Here is a 15,786-nt window from a genome sequence, read left to right as displayed (position 1 = left end):
AACTTGATTGGTAGGATCACTGTCCAGTTGTATGTATGTGTCCCCATCATGTACATGTGTGTTCACGCTTTCTTCATAAAAGTCTGTGTCCAGAACAACTATAGCTCCCCCTTTGTCTGCGGGTTGGATGGTTATTTCCGTGTTTTGTTGTAATGCGTTCAGGGTTCTGAGTTCCTTTTTTGATAGATTGCTGTGTCTTGGCTTGACGTATTTGATCTGTTGCAGATCTTTTTTTACCAATAGTTCAAAAGTGTCCAACGTTTTGTGTGAAAATGGAGGCATGAATTTGCTCTTTGGTCGAAACCGTTCTATGGGTCTCTCATCTGAAGTGTTATGAGAAAAGAACCACCTCAGTCTCAGCTTGCGCATGAATTTGAATAATGATATTTCGGTCTCCAGTGGGTTGGACGTGTATGTGGGCACAAAGGACATACCTCTGTTGAGTACTCGTAGTTCTTCTGTATTCAAACTTCTTTTTGAGATGTTTCTCACGAGGGAGTTGGCTTTTTCGGGTTCCTCTGTGGTCTGCCTGTTTCTGCTGTTCTTTTTGTTTTGTCCCCTCCGGATGCGGTGTCTGATTGTTGGATGTTTCTGTCTGGAGGTAGGTTGGATGATTGTCCCTCGGCTAAAAAAGACGGTTTTACCCCTGAGGTTGATGCTGTTTCCATGTTTGATTTATCCATCTGGGTGCTTTGTTTGGCCGGTGGTCTTCATGTGGAAAGTTCTTGGTCTTCTACTACGCTTTCTTCGGAGGAAGTGTGGTCTGGTTTCCGAAAGAACCGTTTTTGTGCATAGGTTTCGGCCCATGTATACACCTCGTCTAATTTGTAGTCGATAGTGTCTCGTTTAAATTTCCGAATTTTGCGTTCATGGACTTCTCTGGCATAATTGTCCAATCTCCCATTGATTTCTTCCAGAACTTTAGACCAATTTTCTTGCTCCATTTTCTCTTGTAAGTCATCTTTGAGTTGGTTAATGTCTTGGGTGAGTTCTGTAAGTATAGTTGATAATTCTTCAATAATAAGTAGGATGAGGTCTAAGGAACATTTATTCAAAATGGCATACCATCTTGCCATGAATGTTTTATTAAATTTGAATAGCATTGGTTTTAAAGCAATTCTTAGTCCCCTAGGAATTCTCTTGACTTTATGGTACTCGATAAGAGTGGTGGCGTGGAGACGTTGGTTAATCTCTTTTTTCATGGTGTATTCCAATTGTTTAAGGAGTTGAGTTGTAGTTCCAGTGGTGGTACCAAAGGTTCGTGCTTCATGTATTAAAGAATAAATTGTTTCGGCTTCATCTGTGGAATATGCTTTGATGTCCGCCTGGTTCGATGTCAAGTCTGCTATGTCTTTAAATGACAAGAGGATAACTTCAGAGGAAACACAATGCACCAAACTTATAGAGGAGCAAAAAGTGAGATACATGGAACGTGGATACACGGAAGAAGTGCTTTCACAAGCCCAAAAGACAGTGACACTTAAAAAACGAAAGGAACTTCTTCAACCCTCACAGAAACAGACCAAACAACGCGAAGTGTTTGTCTTAAAATACTCAGCACAAACCTCTCAAATAAAGAAAATCATCCACAAACGTTGGGAAATCATTTCACAGGAAACGGATTTCAAAGAATTGTATAAAGGCCCTCCCTTATTTGCCCACACTCGATCTAAAAACATTCGAGAAATATTAAAACCAAAAGACTCAACCAGAAAACAAACCTACAAAGGCATGCAATAATGCCACAATTGTGGCCAATGTGGTAATGTCATCGTGGGCAACTTATTCTCACACCCACAATCAGGACAAAAAATCACTCTAAGACACTCCTCGGACTGTAACACTGAAGGCGTCATTTATGCAATTCAATGCCCTTGTGGATTAGTGCACGTAGGGAGAACCTCCAGGAAAATAAAAACAAGAATAGTGGAACATAAAAGCACTATACGCAACAAAAATTTCAAGTCAAGCTTAGCAACACACTGGGTAAATACCTCGCACACAATACCACAATTACGCTTTACAGTGTTAGAAAAGATACAATCCAAGCCAGGCATTGATTTCAACACAACCCTAGCACGAAAAGAAACTGTTTGGATAAAACAACTTGGCACCCTTACCCCGGGGGGCCTCAATGACCATGTAGAATTGCTATGTTTTTTGTAAACAACCCCTCTAATATTGACATCTTAGATGAAGAGATTTTGCTAATACATATGTAACACAGTAGAGGCACTTTTCATTTATTTGTAAAGGATTTGCACTCTCTTAAATTCCGTTTTTAATTTTTTCTCATCCCACTTTCACTCTTTTTCACGTTATCTTGTTCATGCTCATAAAGTTTTTCAACTCGAGTCGTTTCATTGAAAGGAAGGCCCCTTTAAAAAGTCCCGGGAACACATGCGTCATCACGCACGTTCTCAGGAGACGACGAACTTTGCACTCGGTCGGAGCCCGCACGGATCTGCTGGTAAGCGGCGTTCGTGCTATCAAAAACTTTGTTCCTTCAGCCCATTTAATCTCTCCCCTGAGTCTTATGGTATTTACATTTTGATTCCCTGACAGCTGACCTTTACATGAACGTATGGCTCGTTACCACCATTTAGGTAAGATCTTTGACACTCGGGTGCTCGTTAAACGGCAACACAGGTCACATGACCTAAGAGAGATTACGCCTCACAGCTACCATTTCTGCTCCACAGATATTCCCTTCCTTTGAAAGTGACATATCTTCCAGTGACCATCTTTTCACTACATATCTCGCTGAAAGTATATTACTCAGCGATACTACCTTTTAAGCACATGATCACTCAGTCCCTAGCAGCACTTTCCCTTAGTTTTGCATTACACCCCCGGTTGGCTTTAATCGCGTTCTGACATACGCACACTCTCGGCACGTTTGGGCATCTTTCGGCTACTACCTCCTTTCCTGAAAACCACGCACGTTTTAACTGTTTGCTTTCACGGAATCTTCCAGTAGTGCAAATCCTATTTTACAGCTTGTTGCAACTTCTCATTTAGTGAATGAGACTTTCTGTTTTCGTTGTAGTTCTCAGATTGATGGACCATGTTGAAAATTGATTTCTTCGCTACAATGTGTATCCCCTGAAGAAGGGTTTCGTCAACCCGAAATGCATTGGGAATTTTCATTGTAAAACAAAAGAATATTATTATTTTGTTGCTTCTAAAGTCAGAAATGTAAATGGATTGAACATGTCTGTTTTTTCATACTCTTATGATTTTTGCACAACGGCTGTTTGTACTCACGATGTTCTGACTAGTATATGTTTTAGTAAGTTGGCAGATGCAAAAATATTTACGAATTTTTGATGTTTGAAATATTCAGAAGAATATTAAAATAAGGATATAGACTTTTATAGTCTTGTGTAGTGCGTCATGTAGGTTTGGGTCACTCCACTCCTCCACTTCAGACATTTTCCTCAAGGGGTTAGGGCAACACCCCTACACATGACAGCACACCTCACAATCAGTTAACTAGATTAGAGTTGATTAGAGTATCCGGCAAAACTTTACTACACTGGTGTGCAGGCTCAACCTTTCCTTATCCTTCATACTCCAAGCCCACTCTTGAACCAGCACCCACCAATTGAACATGTCATTTAAAGACATAGCAGACTTGACATCGAACCAGGCGGACATCAAAGCATATTCCACAGATGAAGCCGAAACAATTTATTCTTTAATACATGAAGCACGAACCTTTGGTACCACCACTGGAACTACAACTCGACTCCTTAAACAATTGGAATACACCATGAAAAAAGAGATTAACCAACGTCTCCACGCCACCACTCTTATCGAGTACCATAAAGTCAAGCGAATTCCTAGGGGACTAAGAATTGCTTTAAAACCAATGCTATTCAAATTTAATAAAACATTCATGGCAAGATGGTATGCCATTTTGAATAAATGTTCCTTAGACCTCATCCTACTTATTATTGAAGAATTATCAACTATACTTACAGAACTCACCCAAGACATTAACCAACTCAAAGATGACTTACAAGAGAAAATGGAGCAAGAAAATTGGTCTAAAGTTCTGGAAGAAATCAATGGGAGATTGGACAATTATGCCAGAGAAGTCCATGAACGCAAAATTCGGAAATTTAAACGAGACACTATCGACTACAAATTAGACGAGGTGTATATATGGGCCGAAACCTATGCCCAAAAACGGTTCTTTCGGAAACCAGATCACACTTCCTCCGAAGAAAGCGTAGTAGAAGACCAAGAACTTTCCACACGAAGACCACCGGCCAAACAAAGCACCCAGATGGATAAATCAAACATGGAAACAGCATCAACCTCAGGGGTAAAACCGTCTTTTTTAGCCGAGGGACAATCATCCAACCTACCTCCAGACAGAAACATCCAACAATCAGACACCGCATCCGGAGGGGACAAAACAAAAAGAACAGCAGAAACAGGCAGACCACAGAGGAACCCGAAAAAGCCAACTCCCTTGTGAGAAACATCTCAAAAAGAAGTTTGAATACAGAAGAACTACGAGTACTCAACAGAGGTATGTCCTTTGTGCCCACATACACGTCCAACCCACTGGAGACCGAAATATCATTATTCAAATTCATGCGCAAGCTGAGACTGAGGTGGTTCTTTTCTCATAACACTTCAGATGAGAGACCCATAGAACGGTTTCGACCAAAGAGCAAATTCATGCCTCCATTTTCACACAAAACGTTGGACACTTTTGAACTATTGGTAAAAAAAGATCTGCAACAGATCAAATACGTCAAGCCAAGACACAGCAATCTATCAAAAAAGGAACTCAGAACCCTGAACGCATTACAACAAAACACGGAAATAACCATCCAACCCGCAGACAAAGGGGGAGCTATAGTTGTTCTGGACACAGACTTTTATGGAGAAAGCGTGAACACACATGTACATGATGGGGACACATACATACAACTGGACAGTGATCCTACCAATCAATTTAAAGATCTCTTAGGCACAATTCTAACTAAAGCCATGGAGAATAGTCTGATTACAGAGAATACCAGAAAGTTCTTACTGGTTGAAACACCTAAAACACCTCACATATACATGTTACCCAAGATACATAAGAACGCGTCTAAACCACCTTTTCGCCCTATTGTAGCAGGGTGTGGATCTTTACATGAACCTATCGGACAGTTCCTGGATTTTCATCTACAACCACTAGTTCAATCATGGGAGACCTACGTCAAGGACACAACGGACTGCCTACTAAAATTGGAGACTGTAAAATACCATAATGAAGAGGATATCATTCTATGCACAATAGATGTGGTATCCTTATACACATCCATAGCCCACAATGAAGGTCTCGAAGCGGTGGAGTGGCGACTTTTGGAATCTACATTAGAACAGGACATGAGTGTGTTCCTACTGGAACTCTTACACTTTTCACTCTATCACAGCTATTTTAGCTGGAAAAAACACCATTACTTACAAAAAACAGGAACATCAATGGGATTTCCCGGGGCACCGTCGTATGCCAATACCTTCATGGCACACTTTGAATACCAACACATTCTTCAGAATCCCACATGGCGAAAACACACAATTCTACTGTTACGGTACATAGACGACTTACTGGTCATTTGGAAGGGACCAATTCAAATGTTAAAGGATTGCATTCAAGAATTGAACCGACACAATCCACGCATTCAGTTTACCTCAGAAATTCAAACAAATGAAATACACTTCTTAGACATTGAAATTTCCAAAACATCAACAGGGCTTCAAACAAGAGTATACAAAAAACCGACAGATGTCAACAATGCGCTACATTTTTTTAGCGCACATCCGTATTCCTTGAAAAAACATCTTCCGGTGTCTCAATTTATAAGGATCAAGAGGATAACTTCAGAGGAAACACAATGCACCAAACTTATAGAGGAGCAAAAAGTGAGATACATGGAACGTGGATACACGGAAGAAGTGCTTTCACAAGCCCAAAAGACAGTGACACTTAAAAAACGAAAGGAACTTCTTCAACCCTCACAGAAACAGACCAAACAACGCGAAGTGTTTGTCTTAAAATACTCAGCACAAACCTCTCAAATAAAGAAAATCATCCACAAACGTTGGGAAATCATTTCACAGGAAACGGATTTCAAAGAATTGTATAAAGGCCCTCCCTTATTTGCCCACACTCGATCTAAAAACATTCGAGAAATATTAAAACCAAAAGACTCAACCAGAAAACAAACCTACAAAGGCATGCAAAAATGCCACAATTGTGGCCAATGTGGTAATGTCATCGTGGGCAACTTATTCTCACACCCACAATCAGGACAAAAAATCACTCTAAGACACTCCTCGGACTGTAACACTGAAGGCGTCATTTATGCAATTCAATGCCCTTGTGGATTAGTGTACGTAGGGAGAACCTCCAGGAAAATAAAAACAAGAATAGTGGAACATAAAAGCACTATACGCAACAAAAATTTCAAGTCAAGCTTAGCAACACACTGGGTAAATACCTCGCACACAATACCACAATTACGCTTTACAGTGTTAGAAAAGATACAATCCAAGCCAGGCATTGATTTCAACACAACCCTAGCACGAAAAGAAACTGTTTGGATAAAACAACTTGGCACCCTTACCCCGGGGGGCCTCAATGACCATGTAGAATTGCTATGTTTTTTGTAAACAACCCCTCTAATATTGACATCTTAGATGAAGAGATTTTGCTAATACATATGTAACACAGTAGAGGCACTTTTCATTTATTTGTAAAGGATTTGCACTCTCTTAAATTCCGTTTTTAATTTTTTCTCATCCCACTTTCACTCTTTTTCACGTTATCTTGTTCATGCTCATAAAGTTTTTCAACTCGAGTCGTTTCATTGAAAGGAAGGCCCCTTTAAAAAGTCCCGGGAACACATGCGTCATCACGCACGTTCTCAGGAGACGACGAACTTTGCACTCGGTCGGAGCCCGCACGGATCTGCTGGTAAGCGGCGTTCGTGCTATCAAAAACTTTGTTCCTTCAGCCCATTTAATCTCTCCCCTGAGTCTTATGGTATTTACATTTTGATTCCCTGACAGCTGACCTTTACATGAACGTATGGCTCGTTACCACCATTTAGGTAAGATCTTTGACACTCGGGTGCTCGTTAAACGGCAACACAGGTCACATGACCTAAGAGAGATTACGCCTCACAGCTACCATTTCTGCTCCACAGATATTCCCTTCCTTTGAAAGTGACATATCTTCCAGTGACCATCTTTTCACTACATATCTCGCTGAAAGTATATTACTCAGCGATACTACCTTTTAAGCACAAGATCACTCAGTCCCTAGCAGCACTTTCCCTTAGTTTTGCATCACACCCCCGGTTGGCTTTAATCGCGTTCTGACATACGCACACTCTCGGCACGTTTGGGCATCTTTCGGCTACTACCTCCTTTCCTGAAAACCACGCACGTTTTAACTGTTTGCTTTCACGGAATCTTCCAGTAGTGCAAATCCTATTTTACAGCTTGTTGCAACTTCTCATTTAGTGAATGAGACTTTCTGTTTTCGTTGTAGTTCTCAGATTGATGGACCATGTTGAAAATTGATTTCTTCGCTACAATGTGTATCCCCTGAAGAAGGGTTTCGTCAACCCGAAATGCATTGGGAATTTTCATTGTAAAACAAAAGAATATTATTATTTTGTTGCTTCTAAAGTCAGAAATGTAAATGGATTGAACATGTCTATGTTTTTTCATACTCTTATGATTTTTGCACAACGGTTGTTTGTACTCACGATGTTCTGACTAGTATATGTTTTAGTAAGTTGGCAGATGCAAAAATATTTACGAATTTTTGATGTTTGAAATATTCAGAAGAATATTAAAATAAGGATATAGACTTTTATAGTCTTGTGTAGTGCGTCATGTAGGTTTGGGTCACTCCACTCCTCCACTTCAGATATTTCCCTGATCAGTCATCCCTTTTCAGCATCCAAGCAGGCAGCTTCCAGCGCCAGGACACCTTTGGGTAGCAGTGCGCTTTACAAGCTTCACTAACATAACAATTTATGCCATAAGTGGTGCACTTCTGAATGCCATCTTCATAGAATGGTAGTAGAAAACTGAAAGCATTTTCTACGTAGGATACTGCAGTAAATGAGGAAATGAAGAATCTATATAGCAGGTAAGGCTACTAGGATGGCCACTAGAGAAAAAAACCCATAAAGATACAAATTATTTAAAAGTGCTTTGTCGCTACTAGAGAACTCAGAAAATATGTCCTCATTTTTGTTGTTTACAGCAATATCTATAATTTTTCTGGCAATAGGACCCTTTCATGGAGAAGGGTGCAGATGCAATAAGTTGCCCACGCTGGGCAGGCGGGAGGGGACTTGGCAGAACAACTGACCATGGAGGGCAGAGGAAAGGGGGGCAAGGGCAGCAAACCTACCAGGCAGTATAGACAAAAGAGGTTGTGGCAAAATGAAAGATCATTGAGAGCAGAAGGAAGATGCATTGGCAGTACAACCATACATGCCAACAGACCTGATTCAGGCAGGAGACTCCCGACGCTTTTAAACCAAAAAGAGCTGTATTTTATCTGTGTCCTGCCTAAAACGGCTCTTTTTCAATATGAGGAGAATCAATTCCCGGGATTTCGTTTTCAAAATCTCCCTCTTACCAAGTTCAAAATGTTGGCAAATAAGGGACATTGGATTGCGGAGGGCAGGAGGAATGGGGTTGGGCCTTGGACTCAGATAAGAGAAGACAGGCGGAAGATGGGCATGGGCACCAAACAGACCTTACAGAGCAGGTATCAGGGTTTGTGGCAGCACTTTACACCACACAGGACATGCACATTGACAACAGAGAGCAGAGGTGAAAGTGGCAAGGGCAGTAAGCTGACCACACGGGACAGAAAGGAGGGGCAGTTGCAGCATAAAGAAGGGGCAGGGGCATGACAAAGGGCCAGACAAGAGGGGATGGCGGTCCGCACATAGAAAACGGAGGCGTGGGGCAAGGGGGCAGGGCAGTAGCAGCAAGCTGACCATCGAGAGCAGGAGGGATGGGTACCGGAAGCAAAACACACCATGGAGGGCAACAGTAAGACTATAATGGCATACACACAGACATTGGAGGAAAGGTGAGAGGGGGTGAGGGGCAGCAAACTGACTACACCAAGCAGGTGGGAGAGGATGTGCCAGTGAGGAAGACCATGCATGGCAAGTGTGAGGGTTAGTGGCAGCACAACAGGCATGGTGGGCAAGAGGGAGGGGACAGGGGCATGTACATAGGGCCATGGAGGGCAGAAGGGAGGGTTAGGGGCTAGACATACACAAACGAGGGCAGGAAAGGGGCTTCACAACAGACCATGCAGGGCAGACAGGAGGAGCAGTTGCAGCAAAACAGAGCATGGAGGGCATAAAGGAGTGGCAGCACAATGAACCATGGACGACAGGAAAGAGGGGATGGGGCATAGAACTTTGAAAGGCAAGGTGGAGGTGGCAGGGACAGGCGGCAGCCATCTGAGCATGCTAGGCAGGTGGAAGGGGCAGTGTCAGCTCAACAGTACACTCAGAGTAGATATGAGTGTGGCAGGTCCACAGAATATTGTGGGCAACAAGGAGGGAGCAGGGGCATGCACACAGATATCGGAGGGCGAGTGAAAGGAGAGTAGGGGCAGCAAGCTGAACACAGAAACTAAGCAGGAGGGCAATTATGATGCCTAGAATAGGGCAACACAGAGCAGGAGGGGAAACACCCATTACAACGATAGTCACTTCACGTGGTGCCATCACAATGCAACTTTCACATCACAGGAGTCTTTACATCGCATGCTTTTAGAACGCATGCTACAACTGCGCATTGACATTTACATCGCTAGCAATTACAACGCGTGCTGCTCCAAACAAGTGCTGCCATGCTGACAACAAGTGCAGCTGGATACATAAAATGCCACAAACGTTTACAGATGACAGGTGCTTCACAGATGACAGATGCTTGCTTTGCCACGGAAGTTGACAAGAAGCATATGACTGATAATATGACAGTGCATATAACAAGTGCTGCCATGTAAGGTGACAATGCGTGCTTTGCCACTATTCATATTTACATAATATCACATGTGCTGCCACGGAACATGACATAATAGCCACGGAAGATGACAGGTGACAGATGCGTGCTTTATGACATATGCGGGAACAAGTGCTGCCCCGGAAGATGGCAGATGACAGATGCGTGATTTATGACATATGCGTGCTGCTCCACTGAAGATCTGCTCCACGGAACATGACATAATAGCCACGGAAGATGACAGATGCATGCACGGAAGATGACATGTTCCAACCGATAAGAAGGATCTGCAGCAACCTCAAGACCTATAAAGAAAATTCAGAACACCTAACAGAGAGACTGCTACACTGTGGGTTTCCCAGAGAACTTTTGGACAAAAAATAGCAAAGGATTGTGAGAAATTATCACAAGATGATCTACTCCAACGAAAAGACGTCATGAGGAAAGAAAAGTCCAACAAAATCAGATTTCTGACGGACTACTACAAAGGCCACCATTGTATCCAAAAGATCTTAAAAAGACACTGCTATCTGCTGACCAATAACTCACCCATAATGGAACAAATGGACAATTTCCCACAAATGGGCTTCAGGAGAGCTAAAAGCCTCGAACAAATCCTGTGTAAATCGGAATTTGTTGACAAGCGGAATAAACCTAAAAAAATTTTTTTTACAAAACCTTGTGGGTTCTACATTTGACACAATTGCAATGCATGTAAATTGGGGGCCCACAAACAAGTGGAATACAAGCATGACTCACACATCACTCTTGAAATCAGGGATTGGATCACTTGTACATCAACATACACAATTTACATCATAATCTGCCCATGTAATAAAGTCTATGTAGGCAGTCAATCAGAGCACTCAAAACAAGAATTCGGGAACACTATCGTAACATCAACAAAAAGATGTGGGACCCCCACTAACTGAACACTACCAGGAATATCATCCTAACAAAAAAACTTTTGAATTCTTTGGTCTGGAAGTTGTTAAACCTTCCTTTTGAGGGGGAAACTGAAAACTCATAATGAGGCAAAAAGAGAGCGAATACATTATGCGTTTGGACATCGTGACAAAAGGACTCAAAGATGCAGAAATGCATTATTGGCTGTATTAAATTTATCAATTGTGTCCTAAATGTTTTTCACTACACATATGCGCTGATTGCACTCAGTAATAAACACGTTGGCTCTCCTCTCGTGCACTTGTTACTACCTGTGGGCACGCATGTCTTTTTCTTATGATATGACCAGTATTTCACATATGACGATGACGTTTCAATATTGTACCCCTTTTTTCAACACCTTCGGCGGGTTTGGCCTTTCCTTCCAATCTGAATGCATTTATCTAGGTCCACCTATATATATGACTCCCACCAAGGAACCCATGACTACGCACTAATAAGATGAGTATGACCTGACGTCTATCTTAAAAATATATGTAAGCCATTTTATGCTCCTTGAGTTCAATCATGCTTAGAAACATAGTATCTAGGACTGTGTTGGAATAAGGATGACAGAATAGCTTCTTATTGCTCTGTTTCTGCTATATATTTCCATACTTTCTTTTTACATAGAGAAATTTATTTTAAACGTTGCAGCCCAAGTACATTTTCCAAAATTATGCATTCATTTTCTGGCCTTCACGTATTTCTGTAAGTAACTCTTCTATTGCCCCCGTTAGTCAGCTGCACGTTCTGACAGGGACTGAATCTGACGTCAGATTCAGAGTCTTTATCTTTACCGCGGCCCGTCTCGGGATCCTTCTTTTTCCTGGGACCGCAGAGACCGCCTAGTTCCACTACCATAGGTAAGAATGTTCGTCTGCACAGTTGACTCTGACTTCTAATCGTAGAGCTTTTGTGTTTACGTTACCTTGCATCGCATATTGCTATCAGCTCCCCAGGCGTATATACAGCGATTATTCATGACTCCTACACGCAGCGTCCTCGTGTTCTGGTAACTTACATCCGGTATGGCTGTCACTTCCACAGACGACTATATAGCAATTATCGCCCTCGCCACTGGTATTATACCATCCCTCATTTAATACTATTAATGAATATGCCCTCACACTAACTACAACTTTGGAATTACACAGCGGTTAATCTTCGTCAGTCTTCCTCTGCACTTAAACGCCCGAGCCCAATTTGCTAATACCTTAATAAGCAGCATGCTTTTTCGGTTGCCTTTCAAATGATCTGCCTCACGCTGCTGCATACATTATGTCTTTACTCCTGGGAATATGACTATCAGCCACGACATTCTGGTAAGCGCTATGCTCACAGCATGGCAATCTAACCTTACTTTTATCCTTGTCAAATCTCGTTTATTTTCATAGTTTGTCAATTAAGTACGTATATACATTATCGGTGGTGCTTTGTTCTCTCCATGCCCTGTAATATTTGGGACCTTTGAGATGAATTGCAGGATTGTGATTTTGTATTCGGAGAGGGATTCTTCACTTTAGCGCATGCTTACTTTTCATCATGAAAACTGCTTTTCTCTGATAAAATTGGAGTCTTTCACAGTATGATACATTCAAATAGCAACTAATTTACCTTACATTATGTACCTTTGATATAAATGAATGACTGTTATTAATTCTGTTTAAACGAAGATGTAAAATGATGGAATGCAAACATTTACTTGATATGTTGCTTTTATTTTTCTCGCCTTTTTTTCTTTCTCTTATTTCTTTACAACACACTTTTATCACTTCTTCACCTAACTCTTTGGGCATATTTTGATATACCCATATCTTACAAATTGTTACACTACTTTTTGTATGTTCCTAATCACTGTCTCTAAGTGTATTATCCCATGATCTTTTGTTGCCTTTGTCCTAAACCAGCCTTGAAAAAGCCCCCGGCCGATTGGCAAACTGAGCATAACACCTGTCTGCCGTTTTTGTTGTATATGACTTTCACTGTTGGAACACGTGAAAATAAAAAATTAACACTATCTTTAATACGAACCAATGAACTTTGGAAATCATTCCACATACAATACCTATTAAGAAGGCACAGACGTCCTCCCACTACCTAAACTACTGTATCCTGTAATGGCTCTTGGGTGCAGCCATTTGTGAGGTACGTGCCACCATCAAGATTGTGCCCTGACCACTGTAACACAAAACCCGGATTCATTCACCCACCCCAGCAGCCTACATGGAATGTTTGTTTATATACGTAACATCACCATGTGACAATCTGCCTTATGATAGACACTGACAAAAGACTGCATGTGGCCATTGAATATTTGCCCAAATGCCAGAAACAATACAATTTAAATTGAATAACATAATTATTATAAATCATGATGCTGATGGAATATACATCAATAAATATCATAAATAAATAAGTAGACCATGCCATAAACACTCATGATTACTGTAATGACAACATAGATAGTTGCTGGATGTATGTTGTTATTGAATCTCTATCATAGTTTGCATAATTAACAGAGAGTTTCTTCTATCACCCCATAGGGTCACCATTCCCTGGGTAAATATATTGATCAGTTGATGTTATGACGTATATGTCAATGCATAAAATATCTTTCAAAATATTAAAAATATTACAAACCTTTGCTGTACTAATACAGGGATAAATATGAATGTATACGACAATTTGAAATCAAAAAGACGAAATAGGTAATTCATTGAATCTTGAACGATATAACAGTTCTAAAGGTGGAATCGTGCTGTCGCAAAAACATTGATTGAACAAATGTTTTCAATGCAGTATATAAAAGTGCAAAGATATACTTGACATGAGAACATCTCTTGTACTTTGGAACCAGGTGCTATCGAATATGTATTAGATGAAAGTGAATCATGCAAAGTCAAAGCAATCGTAAACTTTATGTACCTGAGTGTAAGGCTGTATAGTTGGAATCCATGCAGTCAATAATGTCAACGTATTAATACGCTAAATAAAGTGCTAAAGTGCAAAAGTGCGGAACCATTTAAAGTGCTACATGATATGTGTTAAAAATTTCAAAAAATAGAGAGAAAAAAGCATAAGAGTAGTACGTCTGAATTAACTGAATAGTTCAAATGTTTTAAACTTACTGATTGTCAGGAAAATCACCAAACGGGGCCAATTCATTTCTGAATTTACAAAAAGTTATGTAGATCATCACTGGTATTCAAACCGTTAGGTGTCTTGGTATTGAGTTCCAAAATAAATTTGGATTCTAATTGGCGCAGTATTTTTTCTCGATTGCCACCTCTTTTGTGTACCTGGAATGCCTCTATGACATATTACTGGATACAATTCAGATTATTGTTGTGTGGATCTTTGAAATGTCAGAGTTGACCGGAACTGCACTCACACTTTGACCAGGAGGAGAGGAGTGGGGGGGGCTTCACTCCCCAACAGGCATCACGGGCCGAGTGCCGACACACGCCAGTGACGCCACCCACTCTCAAGGAGGTGCATTTCAGGCCTCCGGTTCTCCCGCTGTGCCTGTCAGAGACCGGAGAAGGTTGGGCTGGACCACCCCTCTTGGTTCTCTTTTAGGACATAAGGGCATTCTGCGGAAACAGCCACGTATCAGCTGCTTCCTGGCGTGGAGTGGCGAAGGGGATTAAAAGCGGCCAGGGGGGACTCTGGTAAAGTAATCGGCCATCGTGCAGTGGACCAGAGGTACTCCTTTTGTGAGTCGCATAGTTTCTGTCAACTGGAATCTATGTACCAATATGAGAGTTGGCTGAACTAACCTGTATTGAAATTATGCCATATATCACTGTTAGTTAATTAAAGAGATTGTCGGGACCTTACAGGACAGTACTTTGTGACTTTGTGACTAGTAGACTGAGGTGGGCCCAAAGTATAAATCCGTGAGAAAAGGTACGATCTATGCCCTGTTATATTTTGCTATATTTTTCTTTTTTTAGTGTGTAACTTTTAATCTTTTAATCTCATATACTGCACATATATTATACACTGCAACTTATGTTGTGGTTCACTTGGAGTAAGCATTGGAAAAAGGAAATTATTACCCAACCAAGGAAGGCCTAATTCTCCAGAACGACCTCAAACGCATACACAGACCTCACTGCTAAAGTTTACATCAGGTGCTATGGGGGCAATCGAGAAGCAGTTCATGAATGTTGAGGAATCCTCATTAGTCAGTGGAGAATAAAATACGACACCCTGGACCGCACCAGAAAATCTAGCTAATAATGATGAAAACCTAAAAACCTGTAATAGAAGTATAGCTCCAACAATAGATAAGGGAACTAATGGGTGTATACAGACTATATCTGATAGTATTAACTCCTCTAAAACAGATTCCCCACTGCCCTCCATATGGATAAAAAAAAAACATGTATGTGTACTATAACTAGTGCTATAAATAAAGAGGTACCCCATAGTAGAAGGACCAAACCCCAAAGAAAGATCATGAATAGCTTAACAACGGTATCTATTGAACAGTCTAAGCAGTGCAGTGATTTAATTAATGAAAAGTTGGACATATTATGTTCAGCCGTAAAATCTCTAGAGCTATTTGTGAAAAATAGCCTAGAAAGCATTAATACCCGCTTAAAAGAATTAGAAACTAAATGTAATATATGCTTGGACCAACTAAGTTTTCGACTGTCAAGTGAGCCCACGGGATTTAAATAGTTGCTAGTAATCTAGCTATAGCTTATACAGCAAGGGAATTAAATAACCTACGTACTCATAGCCCTCAGGGTGCAACATCTTTTGATC

Source organism: Triturus cristatus, chromosome 1_2 (genome assembly GCF_964204655.1).
Source record: "Triturus cristatus chromosome 1_2, aTriCri1.1, whole genome shotgun sequence".
In the NCBI taxonomy this organism is placed as follows: Eukaryota; Metazoa; Chordata; class Amphibia; order Caudata; family Salamandridae; genus Triturus; species Triturus cristatus.
The sequence above is the reverse complement of the archived record's forward strand: the minus strand, read 5'-3'. Positions refer to the sequence as shown.